The sequence below is a fragment of the Aedes albopictus genome, chromosome 3 (assembly GCF_035046485.1).
Source record: "Aedes albopictus strain Foshan chromosome 3, AalbF5, whole genome shotgun sequence".
In the NCBI taxonomy this organism is placed as follows: domain Eukaryota; kingdom Metazoa; phylum Arthropoda; class Insecta; order Diptera; family Culicidae; genus Aedes; species Aedes albopictus.
Window position 1 is genome coordinate 129,381,883 of NC_085138.1, and position 17,777 is coordinate 129,399,659.

Sequence of the window (17,777 nt, forward strand, 5' to 3'; positions counted from 1 at the left end):
TATCTTTCAAGAAATCCATTGGAAAATATCGTCAGGGGTTACCGAAGAAATGTCTTGAAGGGTTCTCTTTGGAATTCCTCCTCTGGTTCTTTCAGAAATATTTCATGGGATTTCTTTGGAGATTCTTTCGGAAATTCTTTGAGATATTACTCCACAGATATTTACAGTAGTATTTCACGAAATTACATAACACGTAGGAGTTATTCTTCGAAAGTTATCTGGAAAAATGTCTAAGAAGAAGAAGTAAAAAAGAAAAAAACTTCTGGAAAAATTTCTAGACGAATTATTTGAGAAGTTTTTGAAAAAAATTAAGCATCAAATCCTGGAATTGATTCTGATAAAATCCCTGAAGGCATTTTTAAAGAACATCCTTGAGGAATTTTTGAATTAAATCATAAATAAGTTTCTGAAGGAATCCTTGAAAACGATGCATCGGGAATTCGTGCATTAATAGCAAAGAAAGGTACTAAAAGAATTCTTAAATAAGTTCCCTCAAAGAATTGTTGAAGGATGATTTGGAAAAACAAATCCTGTAAGAACTCCTGGACATACTTATGGATTCTTCAAAGAATTTCACTGCAGAAATCACTGAAGAAAGAATTGTTCCTCAGAAAATTGTTGGAGAAACCCTGGGAAGAATTTCCGAAGCAAAGTACGATTTGTAAAGAAGTTTTTTAGAAGAATTTCTGAAAACTCCATAGAAGAACTTTTGATGTAATCCCTTGCTGAACTATTTGAAGAAATATTCTGAAGAAGTTTCAGTAGACGAAAAAATCACCTCAAACAAAAACACAAGGAATTTTTATTAGAATCCCTGTAGCATTCTAAGGAAGTATATTTGAATGATTCTCAGGAAAAATATTTGAAGAAATCCCAGGGAAATTTCTTAAAAAGTCTTTGGAAAAGTGATGGGAGTTATCTCTAGAGGAAATGCGGGATGAATTTCTGAGGTTATACATGGAGGAATATTTGGAGGAAATCCCGAAGGAATCTCCGTATGAACACCTGCAGAAATCTCTGGAGAAATTCCGCCCTGAATCACTTAAAGAAATAATGCAAGCACCTCTGGGGAAATTCATATTAGATTTTATGGATGACGCAACTTACAATGCAAGCTAAAAAACAGGTTATTTGGCCAATATTTTGAAAATCGTAGGCTTGATTTATTAATCTGTTTTACAGTAGGGTAAGAAATCAAACTTTGAACTAGTCAAATTGTAATCTTAATTTGAACCATTTCGAAATTCATTAAAACGACGTACTTTTTAGGCAAATATTGTCCCGAAAAAGATGTTAAACAGCTTTCCGTAATATAACCTGATAAGATGGACTTATAGCCGAGGCGGTAAACGCACGGGTATTCAGCATGACCATGCTGAGGGTGACGGGTTCGATTCCCGGTCGGTCCAGGATCTTTTCGTAAAGGAAATTTCCTTGACTTCCTTGGGCATAGAGTATCTTCGTGCCTGCCACACGATATACACATGCAAAAATGGTCATTGGCAGAGGAAGCTCTCAGTTAATAACTGTGGAAGTGCTCATAGAACACTAAGCTGAGAAGCAGGCTTTGTCCCAGTGAGGACGTTACGCCAAGAAGAGGAGGAGGAGAAGTTGTAAGGGTTGTTATTGTTGGATTGAAGTAGTGACAGCCCCCTGGTAGGATACGCATTTAAAGTGGAATGCCAACCATCCGGTTGATACGAAGATGAATGTTAGTTGTGTGACTGTTTTAATGTATGTGTATGAGTAAGAGCGACGAAGCATTATGCTGATCAGAAAAGTTTGTTATTGTTTATATTCAGTCCGTACTAGTCCGTCGTTTAATATAGAGGTGTAAGAAAACGAATTCGGTGTTGTTATTTTCTTCAATCACGCTAATCCCGGTGGACGACTGCTGTTCGGTCGGTTATAGGGAACTGTGTCCACTGCGCCTGGGATTGCCAACAGTTATCCATTCTTCCTCAAAGGTTTGACCATTTTTTCGCAGAAATCGCCTTCCTGTCACACCGCCGTCATTTGCATGCCCACACAGCATCAAACCACCAACACCACAGTGAACCCTTCCGACCCAGAGAGAAATAAAAAAAAAACAACAACCCGCACAAGCTCAGATTCAACTTTTCCTCAGCTGAGCTGAGCTGAGCGATAGGGTTGGTGCCACAACACAACTTATTCATGTTTCATTCGCTACCTGTTGTTGTTGTTGCTGCTGCTGCACTGCCTGGTTTGTGCCTGTTGCTGTTGGGACTGCACCGCGAACCGCCAATCGAAACATAAACAACGAGGCAGCGAAAACGCGAATAAAACACACCTTTCTCTGGCCATGTGTTGGTTTTTGAGCGAGCCACGTTCCTCGGGTCGTCCGTCCATCGCCACGGCCGCCGCGTCGATCGGCGGTGGGTAGGTGGTGTCCCGAGTGACCGGGGATTGTCGCGGGCTTTCTGGGTAAAACGGTGTTGTTTGTTAAACGTTAATTGATTGAGGTCGCCGAACGATTGCGGTACGGCACCTGTTGTATCTCTACCACTAAATTAATTTCAACACATCGCATAATTATAATAACAATATCGCAATCTGCATTTGTTGACAAATTATTGGTCCAAACTTACACAGAAAATGGTAAAGACCGTACAACTAGCCATTAGAGTGGGTCATCGGTTATATGAAAAAATGAAAAATTCAATGGTATCCCATCAGATCAAAGCTTTTTTGATCCCATTTCAGTACCCAAATAAGTGTGCAAAATTTGGGCACGATCGGTTGTGCCTACGTTTTGCGCATCGCGTTTGAAATTTGTATGGGATTTTACATGGGAAAACACACTTTTTTGCATTTCTCTTAGGACAAACTCGATTTTTTCTAAAACCATGTAACCGATAAAGTGAAAACATAGCCTAGGGTGTCCTGAAAAACTTTGTCGAAGACCGCGAAGTGATCTGATGCTAATGAACAAAGTTATAGCGTTGGCATTGCTTGCCGAAACAGCATGATTTTGTTGCTATTGTTATTCCTTTACATTTTAAAACATAAACACATGCATGCGATTCGTTGGTTATAACTATTTTTACAAACATCGGATCGCATTGCGGTCTTCAACAAAGTTTTTCAACTTATGACAAAAATGCAAAAAAGTATGTTTTCGATCAAAACGATCAATTCTGACTATACATGTCAATGGTTGCTCCTCCGTGATTGATCTGAACTGGTACCAATTGCACTGAGATCCAACTGAATAAGGGGCTGGGACATTCCACTTATTCTCAAAGTGCAATTTTAGCAGCTCATGCATATTTGATCAATAACGGCGCCGGCCAAGTCCTTATAGTCAGCTGGGAAGGGAAAGGAATGTTAAAGTATACTGGTTGTTGCTACTAGAGACCGAGAGCACTCTGCGTCCCCACAACCCGCACGGACTGGGGTATTTGTAAGACGGAAATGATGGGAGATCTGGGAGTCACCGTTGGGTCGGTGATGCGATCCATGGATAGGGGTTATTTATAGTGTTCGTGATAGATTGTGTGGTGAATAAGGTGAATAAGGTCAAGCGGCACAGCACGCTTTGGTTGCATAACTTATGAGCGTTATATATACACTGTGCTGTGAGTAGAAGTTGGAAGGGAGGGAAACGACTTTTTTTCAATTCGTTTCTGGCTCTAGCGATGGCTATGAACATATGAATATACATGAGTTGTATATGTAGGGAAGAGAGAGCGAGAGAAAGTGGATAGAAAGATACAAAGTAGGATGAAAAGGACGGGCCAGGGATTGAACCCATGACCTTCTGCATACGAATCAGAAGCGGTAGCCACTAGACCACCAAGCCCGTTAAAAATGCAAAAAAGTATGTTTTCCCATATAAAATCCCATACAAATTTCAATTGCAATGCGCAAAGTGTAGACGCAACCGATCGTGCTCAAATTTTACACAGATACTCAGGACCCGAAACGGAACCAAAAAAGCTTTGATCTGAGAAAACGGTTCCGATGACATACGCTACTAGCCATACACCAAGTATTTATAATTTTTAAAGCCTTAGCAATTCCACGACTAATTCCTGATGAAAATGCCGGAAACTCAACTTTTAATCTCAAACCTGAGCAAGATTATGTCAAAATGACTATAAAATATTTTGACAAAACAGATTACATGGAAAAATTCATGGTAAAATTCTTTGAGAAATTTGGTAAAATTCTTTGAGAAATTTGTATCATACTGGTCGATAAGACGAAGACAGTAACATGCCTAAAGTGTTTCTCAATTTAAATCTGTATAAACATGTTTCATCAACAGTCTAATTTCAATAAAATAAACATGATTTCACGAAAAATTGGAGGTCCACGGTGTAGTTCAAAAAAAAACTTCAATGTAGGGTAGGCTCTCAACATGTGATAACTTTTTTAACCTTCCGTAACTCGCGCAGTTGACAACCTGCGCCAGTACCACGCTAAAGCTGAGTACAAAAAGCGAGATTTTTTCAACGTGTTGTACAAAATACAACAACGCGATCGTTCGAGGGTTAAGCTCCTTTTTAGCACAACTTTCACTATTGTAGTATTCTTATCCATAAAGATACAATGCATCTATAAGTGAGAGAGGATAACTACTCAAGAAGAATAAAAACTTAACTGTCAGATGATCTCATGGTTTGTGCATCAAAAACCCTTTTTCTCTGTTCCACTGAAAAATCGTGGAAGAAATCTTTTTTTTTTTTGAATATAGGGAGGAATCCCTCGTATAATGTTGGAAGGGTATTCTGGATGATTTATTGAACACCTTCAAGGTGGAATATATGGGCGAAAACTTGGGAGAAATCCCAGAAGGAATCCTGAAAGAATCCAGTGAGAAATCCCAAAAGGTTTACCGACATGAATTATTGAATAATCCCTAGAGAAAACATAAACGCAATCTTGGCAATAATCCCCGAAAAAAAAAACCGTCGGGATTTGTGGAAAGATCCCAAGAGGAATCACTTAAGCAATCCCTAGAGTTATTCCTGGAGGACGATTCCATGTAGATATCCCAGGAGGAATCCCTGAAAACCATAGAAGTTATCCCAAAATAAATCACGTAGAAAATCGCTGATGGGATTCTTAAAGAAATCACGCAAGGAATCCCAGTCTGAAACTCGGCAGAAATCCCTGAAACAATAATTGAAAAATCCTTTGAGAGAGACCTAGAGTCTACAGGCATCCTGAAACAAATACCCAAAATAATTCCGGCAGAAATCCCTGAAGAAATCTCGTAGAGAATCCTTAGAGGAACCACAACAGGTATCCCGGCTGGAAGCTGAGCAGGAATATCTTAAAGAATCGTAGAAGAAATTCCGGAATCTCGTGTTATATCAGCGCCATACCTTACTTGTATTCAGCAAATAATAACATGCTGAAAACAAAAACAAGTAGACACACCAGACACGTCGCATGCTTTGCCGTCTACGCCATCCTGGAATTGCGAAATTGGTCGCTTAGAGCAAAACATGTTCTCAAAGCTACGAAAGATTAATATTCAGATTTATGGAAGGTTGAAAATGTTTCCCAAAAAAAGTTGTGAAGACAACTATTAAATTGAAATTGCTATGAAAATAAGCAAATGTTTCAAATATTTAGCACTAGAGCGCAACAAACATGAATTCATTTTTAATATTGAAGAAATGCTCTGTTATCATCACTTCAACCAGTTATTCAATCGAAGAATGATAATCGAAAAAATAAATCCTAAATTCGTTTATGTAGCTTACTGTTTGTTAAACGTATCCAAAATAGCTGAAGTATTACAAATAAAAAGCATTTGTTTGTAAACCACGATAATCAGCTATCGGAAATTGTAGAAAACAGGACAAGCAAAATTAGTTGACGTTTGTTAAGCTTATAATTTAATCACTGTTCACTTAAGAACAAATGTTGCATTTTGGTTTATTAAACTTCCGTAACTCGCGCGGTTGACCACTACCGTTAGCTCCACGCTAATGCTGAGTACAAAAAGCAAATTTTTTTTCAACGTGTTGTACAAAATACAACAGCGCGATCGCTCGAGCGTTAACAGTGAAAATAGCATCATTTCAGCTTATTATTCAGCATTTACTTTTATTCAGTCGAGAGTGTTATAATAAACAATTGTTCAACATGGTTGCTTATTTATGACTTTGAATTGTTACTTGGGAATGCCTGGAGGAAACCCAGTAGGTGTATCTAAAGAGATGCTTTTTGAAATTCTGGAAGGTTGATTGATTGATTGATTTATCTTTATTTGAGAGACTTTCAGCCCTTGGCTGGTTCGTCTCTGGTAATTCCGGAAGGAAAATTTGTAGGCATTTCAGCAAGAGTCCCTGGATGCCGAGTAGATTACTTTAAAGAATCTCTTAAGAGTTTTCTACAGCAACCCCTGCAGAAATCTCTGAAGAGAGAACCCAGGAGGAATCACTGCTGGAATTTCAGAAAATACATCTGGAAAGATCCCGAGATAAATCCTGAAAAGAATCTCGAGAGGAATCTCCGAATAAATCTCGGAAAGCATGCATCATCTCATCTCATCATCGCATCAGATCTGATTAGCTCTAATCTGATCTCATCTTATTCCATCTCATCTCAATCTACCCTCTCTACTCTTACTCTTACTCTACCCTTACTTTCTATCCTACTTTCTACCCTTTTCTCTATCCTAACCAGCTTTCCTACTCTACCCTTTGGGATCATGCCAATTGCCCACTTGATCTGTAACACTTGTATGCAAATACAACAACATGTAATCGTTGCAACAACGTTCAAAACATAACAAATGGTTCTTACTGCATAGACAATAAACCGCACATATTTATTAAAACGTATATACTAAAACTTTACGTAACATTGCCTTATTCTTTGAGAAGTGATGAAATATGTTAACTTCACATAACATTTTTATATGTAAATAACATTAAACAAACAATACTTTAAGTATGGGTATGAAACGTAAGTTTAGTTTATTATTTTTAAAATGAGCCAAAAAGGAAGACACATAAACTAAATATAACGAAGATATCACCAAATCCTGGTTCATGGTTTACTAAAGTGACCCCAAACTTTTGGCTGATGTATCATATTGAGGAGTGACCTCAATCTTTTGGTCGGTGACATAAACTGTTTATTTACCTAAAAACTTTTTTTTTCTAGATTTTCAGCTAAGTTCTGTAAAAAGTAGTTGATAGCTAGTACAAATTAGATTATATTACCGTTCTCATCTTGAAATTTGGTTCACCTAATTTTCGGTGACAATATCGGTAATTAAAAATTGTATTTTAGAAAGTTTGGCAACTTGAGGTTAAGTTTACGTATAAATTATTTTGAAAAACTTTCACGTTAATCATGTTCAAAGTTTCTTTGCCTTATTTTCTTTTAAATGAGACCTAGGGTTCTGAAATCGGGCGTAAATTGGCGATTATATGGGGCCTAAACAAATGATATGCTTTTGAGGGTATAACCCCAAACTTTTGATCGGGAGTGTACGTTACTCGCAATAAATAACATCTAAAACCTGTACCCGCAATGAACAGGATACAGATATACAACTGTAAACTAGCAATGGATAAACTGAAATTGCTCAAATTTGACCTGAGAACTTCTTAAGAGGCCAATTGGTACCTCACCTAGTTTAGCTTGTTAGCACTGTCACTTTTCAACTTGGCAAAAGAAATGACTGAAATTTTGAACACAAACCTCTCGATATTCATTGCACAGGCAAAATTTCAATCAACATCGATGTACTATCAACAATTTTATAGTCGAAACATGTATTGGGACTAATCGTGATATTGATACCTTATACAGCAGTTAAGTGTACTGTTGAAAGTACTATTCCAATAGTCATGAAATTTTGCAGGCATAATATATAAATAGTCAACTGCCTTTTATGAATATTTCATGGAAATTGATAGAGACATTCAAAAGTTATATAAGATATATAAGAATAAGAAAACGTGGTACATGAAAAATACGAAACATTATCACTAACACTTACCCTTTCTAACCAGTTGAACAAAGTTAATGAAATTTTGCAAGAAAGTGTAAAAGAACCATCTATTATGCGAATGAAAATTAGTCGTGATTGTACGAAATGCTTAAAAGCACGTTTATTTTTTTTTTTGTTTTTTAGTCACACTTCAAAGTAATGCACAGATTTTTATGAAATTTGGCACCAATAATGAACAAACACCAAAGAGTTCTCAATCATTTTTTTTACCAATTTTACAGATTCATTGCAGAGTTTGGCATTTGAGTCATTTTTGACCCAAACCAGCGATCTGTTTCCAACGTGATGCAAAAAGAAGGTTAAAAAAAGTTGTAAAAACGTCTAAATTATGATCTTTTATTGAAGGTTAATAAAAACTGTTGGAGAACAGGTTTATTTAAGTAATGAGTCTCCTGGTTGGTTTGACCTTGCACTTTTTCTAACTGATGGTTCTTCCTATAGAAAATCAAAAATTATAATCTCCTTCCGAAATTTCTCCAAAGTTCCCTTCAAAAATTCTACCAGGAATTCATTTTGCTAGGAAGAATCCTTCAGATATTCCTCTGAGCATTTCTCCGGAAATTTCCGCAAAGATTTTTCAAAGAAAATATTTCAATAATTCCCAATAAAAATAACCCATGGATTCCTTCAGAAATTCCTGAAATTCTTTCGTAAAATCTTTTAGGGATTCATTCGGAAATTCCACCAGCCGTTTATTAAGAGACTCTTTCAGAAATTCCTCCAGGGATTCCTTCAAATATTTTTTCGAAAATTTCTTCAAAAATGTATCCAGTATTTCTTTACATACTCTTTTGGTTTTCCAGATTTTCTTCCAATGCATTCCAACCATTCCAATGATTCGTTCAGATATTATTTCACAAACTACTCCAGAATGTTGCTTCCGAAATTTCGTCAAGCACTTCCTTAGATGTTTTTGAAATTATTTCGAAAAAAGTCGAAAAATCATTTCAGTAATTCCCTAGGGAATCCGCCAGACGTTTATTTAAGATTTTTTTCGGAAATTTTTCCAAGGAATCTATTGGTTACTCTGTTTTCAGAAATTTCTTCAAATTTCTTCAAAAATTCTGCAGATTTCTGCATATTTTTTCATTTTTTTACCAACAACTCCTGCACTGTCGTAATTCTGCAAAGTGACGTGAGCGCCATTCCAAATTTTGACGTCTTTGGGAATATATCTGGTAAAATAATAATACAGCTATATTAGGAAGCAAGATCTAATGGTAATCTAGCATCTATGGAAGAAAACATAAAGAACAACCAAGAGTTAGATGAATAATAACCAAAAATGTGCCAAAATGTTCAATGTCGCTTACGTCACTTTGCAGAAGAACGGCAGTGCAGGTGTCTATCGGAAAATTTTCAAGTAATTCTTTTAAAACTAAATTCACCTCTGCACTAAGAGGAAATTTCATTTCAATTTCACTGGAAAAAGTCAAGTAACCGTTCGAAAATTAATTTTTCAGTAGGCTTACATGAACTAAGTGAAAGCCGCTTGAAAATATAGTGAAACTCCAAAGAAAAGTTATTGGAAATTTCGCACTGTATCGTATTATAAATTGTATATGGTTTTCAAGTGAATTTTACTACAGCCGATAGTGTACAAAATAGAAGCGTGTTGTTGTCACCCATCACTAACGAACCATGCATGAATATGATGATGCCAATATATTCTGTGATTACCGATGTTCCTTTTCATTCAAGGGAACCATTTGGTGGTCTCCGATCGCAGGGAGACGGACCAAATTTTTTAATTTACCTTTTTTTAGTATAAGCCAATTAATAATAACAATAATAAAAATCAGTACAATTATACTAAAAAAATATTTTAAATACATATGATTTGGAAGTGACAAATTTCACTTAAATTTTATTGATTTTTTACAGTAGAATATTTTTACTAACTAATCATTTAAGTTTCAAATGTTAAGTTAGATGGAAAAAATCTACTTAAGATTTTCAGTAGAATTTAGGTGAATTTTTCGCTCAGTGTAAGAATGGGTCAAGTGTCATTCCCGCTATGGATCGCGGAAAACAGAATAATAAAAGAGCAAACAAGCTTACCAGTAGTAGAACAATTTTCTTCGGTGCTCCAATGGTTCCTAGAAGTTCAAATTTACAATGAACCCCATTGGATTGTAGCAAAAATGCACAAAAAGTATTGCTACCCAAATGGATCCATGGCATAGGTAGATATTTTTGCAAAAATAAAGATATATTGATTCTGATTTTTCATTAGGGCCTAGCTAGCATTGCCGAATTCTCTTCATCGATCCTCTCTGTGTGCTTTAACAGAATCATATAGAAAATCATTGTTGATATATTTTTATATTACCCTTTGAAGCCGGAGGGCTCAATATGAAGAACAACATTTGCATCCCTTCTATCATTTCACTCCAATCGAGCCACCTGCAGCGGTGAGTACACATCGTTGTTTTACTTTCCGCTTCTTCAGTTGCTTCAATTTTAGCACATACTATTTTTGTTTTACTTTTGTTTTCTTCCCTTTCCCATGCCGCCTCGCTGTTTTTTTTACTCGTCAACGCTGGGAATGCCGCTTTTACGTGCTTGCACTGCGCTTACTCGATCATATGTTTCATACAATCTATTCCCCGCACTAGTTGGCGACGACGGTGTATGGCCTGCTGGTACATCGACGTAAAAGTCGAAAATCGGTTCTGTTTAACAAGCTCCAGCAAATCAATAGCTAGGTAAAGTCGAAGAGGAGATGGTACAAAAAAACGGCTTACTTGAATTCGGTTTCGTGATGTGTTCGAGGTCCCTAGACTGGGGGACAACCGGACAAAAAGAGCAATCTCCTCTGTCCTGGTTACTACTTCGTTGATGGATTCCAAGGGTTTCTCCCCGGTGGTTCGTCGCTAGAATTGTTCAGACGATCGATCGGTTTCTCCTCAAAGGTTGCTGCTGCTGCTGCTGCTAGTCGGATGAACTCGTTTGTTCACTGGTTGTTTTGTATTCCAACTCGTTTTATATTTTTTGTTTCTTCGTTTTTCTATGGCACACCACAACACTTGCTCCGAGAGGCTTCCAATAGAAGCAATGGCGTCTAGACGCGCGCAGATCACAACAAAAAAAACGTCCAACGATTGAAAGGCACTTGCACACCACCTGACTAAAACTAGTTTCGATTGCACTTTTCACTTGCTGGCGCTCGATGGCAGCCGCCGCAGAAACCGTACACAAACAAATCTCTGCTCTCAGCTTGTGAACTTTTCAAAGGCGCACTTTCTTCCGATGGATCATATTGCGCGGTTCACCTTTAGCGGTTGACACTTTCCGAAGAAGATTGCACACCTAAATGGGTTAATTTCGATCGGCACTATCCCGAGAACGATAAAAGGTCATCGGAATCACTTTCGCCATCCAAGAGGGACCCGGTTAACTCCTAGGTTTCACTTTTCATCCGACGACGACCCTGGAGGCTACGCTCCACCCAACACTTCCGTAATCACTCCACTCCGATCGAAAAACCGTACTCGGCGCTGCAAAAATTCACTTTTCCGCAAATTCCAAATATATTTTCCAAGCACGCACCGAATCAGCCACGCATATCACCACAAATCCACGAACGAACGTGGTGAAAAAAGACGACCGCGCAGTGTTGAACGCATACAACGCACAACGCATCCGGAATTGCAACTCCCAAAAAAAATATACAGAAAAAACAGCGATACTCCAACAACTAGTCAAAGAAACGACCACACGCGGCAGGCATTAAGCACACAAGACACGCGCACAAAACCAAGCGATCGATAAAGAAACTCGTTGAAAACTAAACCGAGCGGCGAGGTTTCGAAAATGTTTAATACCACGAGACGCGAATCGCGATCAACAATGAACCGACGGACGGACGGTGAGCGCGACGACGACAACGATCGATCCACGACGATATCCCTACGGACAGTGCCAGTGGAGCCTTCTTGCACGCGGGGAACCGTACGTGGAGATCGCGATCCGATCGACGAACAGCGAACTGTGGCGGCGGCGCACGCTTTCGCTCCCTCTCAGTAGTTTAGTTTCCGATCGAGTGAGCGAACTGGTGGTGCCCCAAGCTCCACAGCGCTCTATACAGCACCAGCGCCAAGAGTGGTTCTGGGAGAGCTGCTGTTGAGCTTTCGGGTTGTTGGTTGGTTGGCGATGCAGACTCGAAAGCACGGCTGCTTTGGAAGATAAGTGGATATAAAAAACTAGCTACATAGCCGAAGAAGGTGGATAGTTGCGCTCTCTCGGCTTTATCTCAGTAGCCCGAGCCGAACTATGAGGTCTTAGTATGGTTGAGTTGGGCCTAACAAGAAGAGAGCCACGCTTTTTGCGCAGAGTGTAGTCTATCACCCACAGAAGGTGCTATGCCCCAATGGGGGAAATGCTAGGTGTGTGAACAATGATAGCACAGCACATTACTATGGTGAGCTCGTTCCATAGAATATTTTTTGGAACATATTCTAAGGGTGTGAACCATTTCGCTTGTTCGTTTAACTTTTAGTTAAAATTTGACACTTGGATAGTTATTTGCCATCGAAAAGTTAAAAAATAACCACGACGGTGGCCCATTTGAAATTTGAGAGAGGAGTAGTTATTTGGAACAAAATACAGTACGCAGCCAAATCATTGCGAACAAAAAATAACTATCGAACTGTCAAGACTAACCCTGCTCGCGAGTAGGGTTATTTTCAAAATAACTACCGTAAAATGGGGTAACTTTGATAGTTTTTCAGCGAATTTTCTCAATATGTTTACATGTAACAGTATTTCCCCGAGTTTTATATTTTTAAAACAAGTACTGGGGTATCAGTTATCAATTGCAATTAAAAGATTCGACAATCCAAATATTTTGGATAACTTTTAGTTTTTCAAAGAACCGAAAATCAGATTTTCATTTTGGGGTAACTTTGATAATGCCCTAAAAACACATCAAATCTCAAAAAGTAATCACAGATTCAAATCTTAGGAGTATGAACATGATGAGAGAAAGCTTGAGGAATATATTAGATAGAATTTTTATGTCGAAACATTGAATTTTACTAAATTCTACATATAAAAATGAGTTTGTGGAGTATTGAGTGCAAAACACAATAAATTTAGCTACCAAAAATAATAAATGCTTAACGGTACATCAACATATGATTACTTGCTATCCATGGTTAGTTTTCTCTTTTTGGGTAGTTTTTCAATGTTTTATTAACAAATTTTGAACAACACAGATTTATCTACATGAAATTACAAGGGCATTGCATACTTTTAGGCGTTTATCAATGTATGGAGATAATTATCCCAATTTACAAAAATGCTTCCAATTCGTATAAACACACTTCGTTAAAAGATTCAAGGCCAGCTTTGGAATCTTCTATGATGCATCTATCGAGAATAAGAGTCCATTCATTGAAAAAATAGTTGTAACGAAGTCGTATAGCAGATTGTTTGAAGGGGTTGGTATATGACAAAAATATCAACAATTTTTATTTTTTGTCCAAAAAGTTGTATATAAACTAGATTTTAATGAAAATACGTCTAAGATGAACTTTCATATGAATAGAATTGATTTACATTTACCTTTTTCTTAACTGGTTGAAGGAATCATAGTTATAAGATAAATTACACAATGCCAGCCGAACTATCAAAGTTACCCGCATTATCAAAGATACCCCGTTTTACGGTATCGAAAAGTCAAATTTTAACTAAAAGTTAAACGAACAAGCGAAATGGTTCACAGCCTAAGTTATTCATGTTCCTTATTAGAATAATGGAGCATTTGACTGCTTGAGAGCTCAGTATAGTGCTGGTCTCCAGATCATGCAATGTAATCATTCACTACAACTTAAATCTCAATGTGCGTCCGCAATGGAGAGAGTGTATATTGAATTGGAGCCTAACCCAAGGAATATTGTTTGGAATTTAGAGTGTAAATATATTTCAGTTAATGAAGCAAATTTTTAACATCGACATTACAAAATTTTGAAATTGTGGTGAATAGACTAATTGAATAAAGTCTTAAATTCTAAGTTAGTGCAAGTATTGATTTTAATGTCCACTCCATGCATTACTTTGAGTGTAAAGTATGAAGTACACAAAGTTCAACCGAAGTTTTGATGTTAAACTTACCTTAGTTTACCGGTCAGACTAAGGCTTTAGTGACCGCTGATGTACATTGGAGTCGTCTCCATTATGCGCGATCCATGGCTGTGTGTCTCCATCTCCAGTTCCGCACTCTGTGAAGGGTTCACAGATCGTCCTCCACTTGATTGACCTACATAGCTCGCTACGCACCACGTCTTCTTGTACCGGTCGGATGACACTCGAGAACCATTTTAATCGGGTTACTATCCGACATCTTGATGACGTGGCCCGCCCACCGTAGCCTCCCGATTTTCGCGGTATGGACGATGGTTGGTCCTCTCAGCAGCTGATGCAGCTCGTGAATTATTCGCCTTTCTAATTCCCGTCTTCCATCTACCATTCGCCGTAGCTGGTACGCAGCACCTTCCGTTTGAAGGGCACGTTGGTCCTCTGCATAGAGCAACGACCGGTCTAATCAGCGTATTGTAAATAGTTAACTTCGTGTGACGGCAAACTTTGTTCGATCGTAGAGTTCAGCGGAGTCCAAAGTAAGCACGATTTTCTGCCATAATGCGTCTCTGAATTTCTCTGCTGGTGTCGTTGTCGGCGGTCACCAGTGAGCCCAAGTACACGAATTCTTCAACCGCCTCGATTTCATCACCGTCGATAAGAATTCGGGATGGTGAGCGTGGTGATTCTTACCGGGAGCCCTTTGCCAATATGTACTTAGTCTTTGACACATTAATTTAATGACTAATCCGATTTGACTGGCTTCATTGTTTAGTCGGATGTAAGCTTCCGCCATCTTCTCAAATTTGCGAGCTATAGTTTCTATATCATCAGCGTTACCAAGTAGCTGAATGGACTTCGTGGAAATCGTTCCGCTATCCTTGTTACACTCTCTAGAGCAATGTTGAACAGCAAGCACGTTACCTTGCCGTAACCCTCTGCGAGATTCGAAGAGTCTCGAGAGTGTCCCTGATACTCGAACTACGTACATCATTTGATCCATCGTCGTCTTGATCAACCGTATCAGTTTATCCTGGAATCCGTATTCGTACATGATCTGCCATAGCTGGTCTCGATCGATTGTATCATACGCCGATTTGAAATCGATGATCAAGTGATGAGTGGGCACGTTGTATTCGCGGCATTTCTGCAACACCTGGCGGATAGCGAGCATATGGTCTGTTGTAGCGCGTTTACTCATGAATCCAGCCTGGTATTGCCCCACGAACTGTCTTGCAATCGGTGATAGACGGCGGCATAACATTTGAGAGAGTATCTCGTAGGCAGCGCTCAGTAGTGTGATCGTGCAATAGTTCTGGCAATCCAGCTTGTCGCCCTTTTTGTAGATGGGACGCACAATACCTTCCAATAATTATACCGGTAATACTTCCTCCCAGTGTAGTACTTTCACCAGTGCTTCTCCACCATATTTTAGAAGCTCGCTTGGTAGTTGATCTGTTACAGTGGCTTTGTTATTTCTATGATGCTGAACAGTGTGTTGATTTTTAAGAAAACTAAGACATTCAACGTTCTAAAAAACTCATCTCCTGAGGTTTTAAGATCTATAAACACATAATCAGTTTCCTATAAGTAGTTTTTTTTTTAAACGGTACCTATCAGACGAGGTTCACATAACCAAACAAGGTTCAACCATTAGTTTGCTTTAACGTTAGTTTGCTTGGGTTTACAGGCTACAGATGTCACTACTGCACTGATCTCCATCAGTCTTTAAAAGGGGGACATATGCCAAAATAGTTTGTACTAGCAAATAATCTTCAGTCATGACACCAATTGACTTTGAAAGTACTCCAAACTTTGGCTTGAGCTTGATTGACCGCCCGTTGATACTTAGTATCGCCAGTTCAGCGAGACTCACACAACAAACCAACAATGTGATAGCTGATGAGGATTAACAGTCAGCTTACGAAAAGCGTATTGTGTCTTAGCAATCACCGGAAGGTATTGCTTCGGCGGAGAGGTAGTGCAGTTCGCACCCTCGAGACCTAGTCAAGCTTGGGGCAGTACGGATTACTGTCCCGAGGCCTGACGAACCCTCCCGCTTGCGAGTCAGCCACGTAGTCGTCAGCTAACAATAGGACTACTAATCCCAAAAGGTGTCAAGCGAGCCGTGCCGAGGAATGAGTGTCCGAGGGTGTGAAAAAGATGCTCAATCGTTAACGGAGGCGGTGGGGTATCTGAGCATTACGGCATTACCCTAGGCCCTTACCACGTTAATACAGGGCTCTGGCGTGGTGGACCTTCTTTCCATGCTACTCGTGGGATCTATGAGTTTTAACAAATCTAATAAAAAATCAAGCGGTAGTAGAAGTAGGACGACAAGGTCTCCGTAAAGGAGGAGTGAGGATTCAGGAACGGGAAGCAGCCGACGCAGCTCCAGCGTGGGAGCTCCGATCCATTCCCCGGCTAGTCTGCCGGTGGGGTTATTGGACGGAGCGTGGTTGATGAGGGCCATCAACCAAAAATGAGAAGGGCTGTCCGCGGTTGAGGTGGTTGAGCAGCATCAGCAGCTTGTCAAGTCAAGATCATCGATTTTGCGTCCACGAAGCCCAACATAAGCAAGGACCTTAAACGGCCCTGTTGCGACTTCGTAAGCCGATGGACAGTGCTATGCAATATCACGTGAGACTCGTGAAGACTGCAGCAGCGGCAGAACCGGTGAAAGCAAAGGTTGCGAAGTCTACCCCGACGGCGGTCTTCGCTTTCGCAGGAAGACCAAAAGGTGTGGCGGATACGACTGCTTTTGATAAACACTCGCAAAAGCGGATGAGGCAGCCGTCAGGTGAGGATCTGCCTGGCGGTGCTCGCAAGGCTAGGAAAATATTATTTTCCCTTCCCAGTAATGCCGGCAAGGCGGACCCCAGCCAGGCGCCCGAAGAACCGGGAAGGGTGGGCCTGAAAAGATTGGCCCGTCCCGGATGGAAGGGAACAGGAGGTTGCGACCGTTGTTAAGCCCTCAGTAACCACAGAGAGGGCTGAATCAAGGGGAGGATCCCCCTTGGACGACAGTTGAGCGTAAGAGAAGGAAGAAAAAACCGAAGGTCGAGGAGATTAGGGACGCCAAATCAAGAAGGCGTAATAGAGTAGGTGCCAAGCGCGAGAAAGGCGACGCGCTCGTCATCAAGACCGAAAAGTCTAAGTACTCGGAACTCGGACGTCTTGAGGACGATGCGAAGCGACGCAAGCTCGTGGATCGGGGAGCTGACGTGCGCAGTATCAGACGTACTCGTTCGTACGGGTGAAATCATCCTCGAGCTCAAACGCGACAAGTAACGCAAGGGCGCCGCCTACAAAAATATGACGAAAAAGGTTCTTGGCGAAGGGATCGAGATGAGGGCTCTTACAGCAGAGGTGACTCTGAAGGTAAAAAACCTAGACGAGGTCACTGAACCTCAAGAGCTCGTCACGGCACTGCGGTAACAGTGGTCGTTAGACTACGGATGGCCGGGCAGAGACACAGCTGGCCTTGGTACAGTGACCTACAAATCCCTTATAGTATGGAAGCTCTAGATGAGCTGATCAGTACGCCAACTGACCTTGCACGAGCCACCGGAGGTACACAAGTCATGGGACTGCAAAGGCCCTAACAGGAGCAAACTGCGTAGAAGATAGGGCGCCGAGGGCCATAAGGCGCCACAAGGCTGCACGCGTCCACCCATTTATCTAATCTGTA

General features: G+C 40.0%; 1 protein-coding gene across 14 annotated transcripts in view; it reads right to left on the reverse strand.

Moving 5' to 3' along the window:
* Positions 1 to 17,777, reverse strand: part of LOC109622365 (TLD domain-containing protein 2) — a 768,101-nt gene that overhangs the window by 408,797 nt on the left and 341,527 nt on the right. For 2 of the 14 annotated variants that reach the window (XM_062860656.1, XM_062860659.1), the window contains exon 1: positions 10,753 to 11,928. The exons of 3 other annotated variants lie outside the window; for them this stretch is intronic. The gene's annotated coding sequence lies outside the window, so the exon portion shown is untranslated. Of the gene's footprint in view, positions 1 to 10,752; positions 11,930 to 17,777 lie in introns of those variants that run through there. 9 more of the 14 variants (XM_062860654.1, XM_062860655.1, XM_062860660.1 and 6 more) reach the window with 9 other exon arrangements.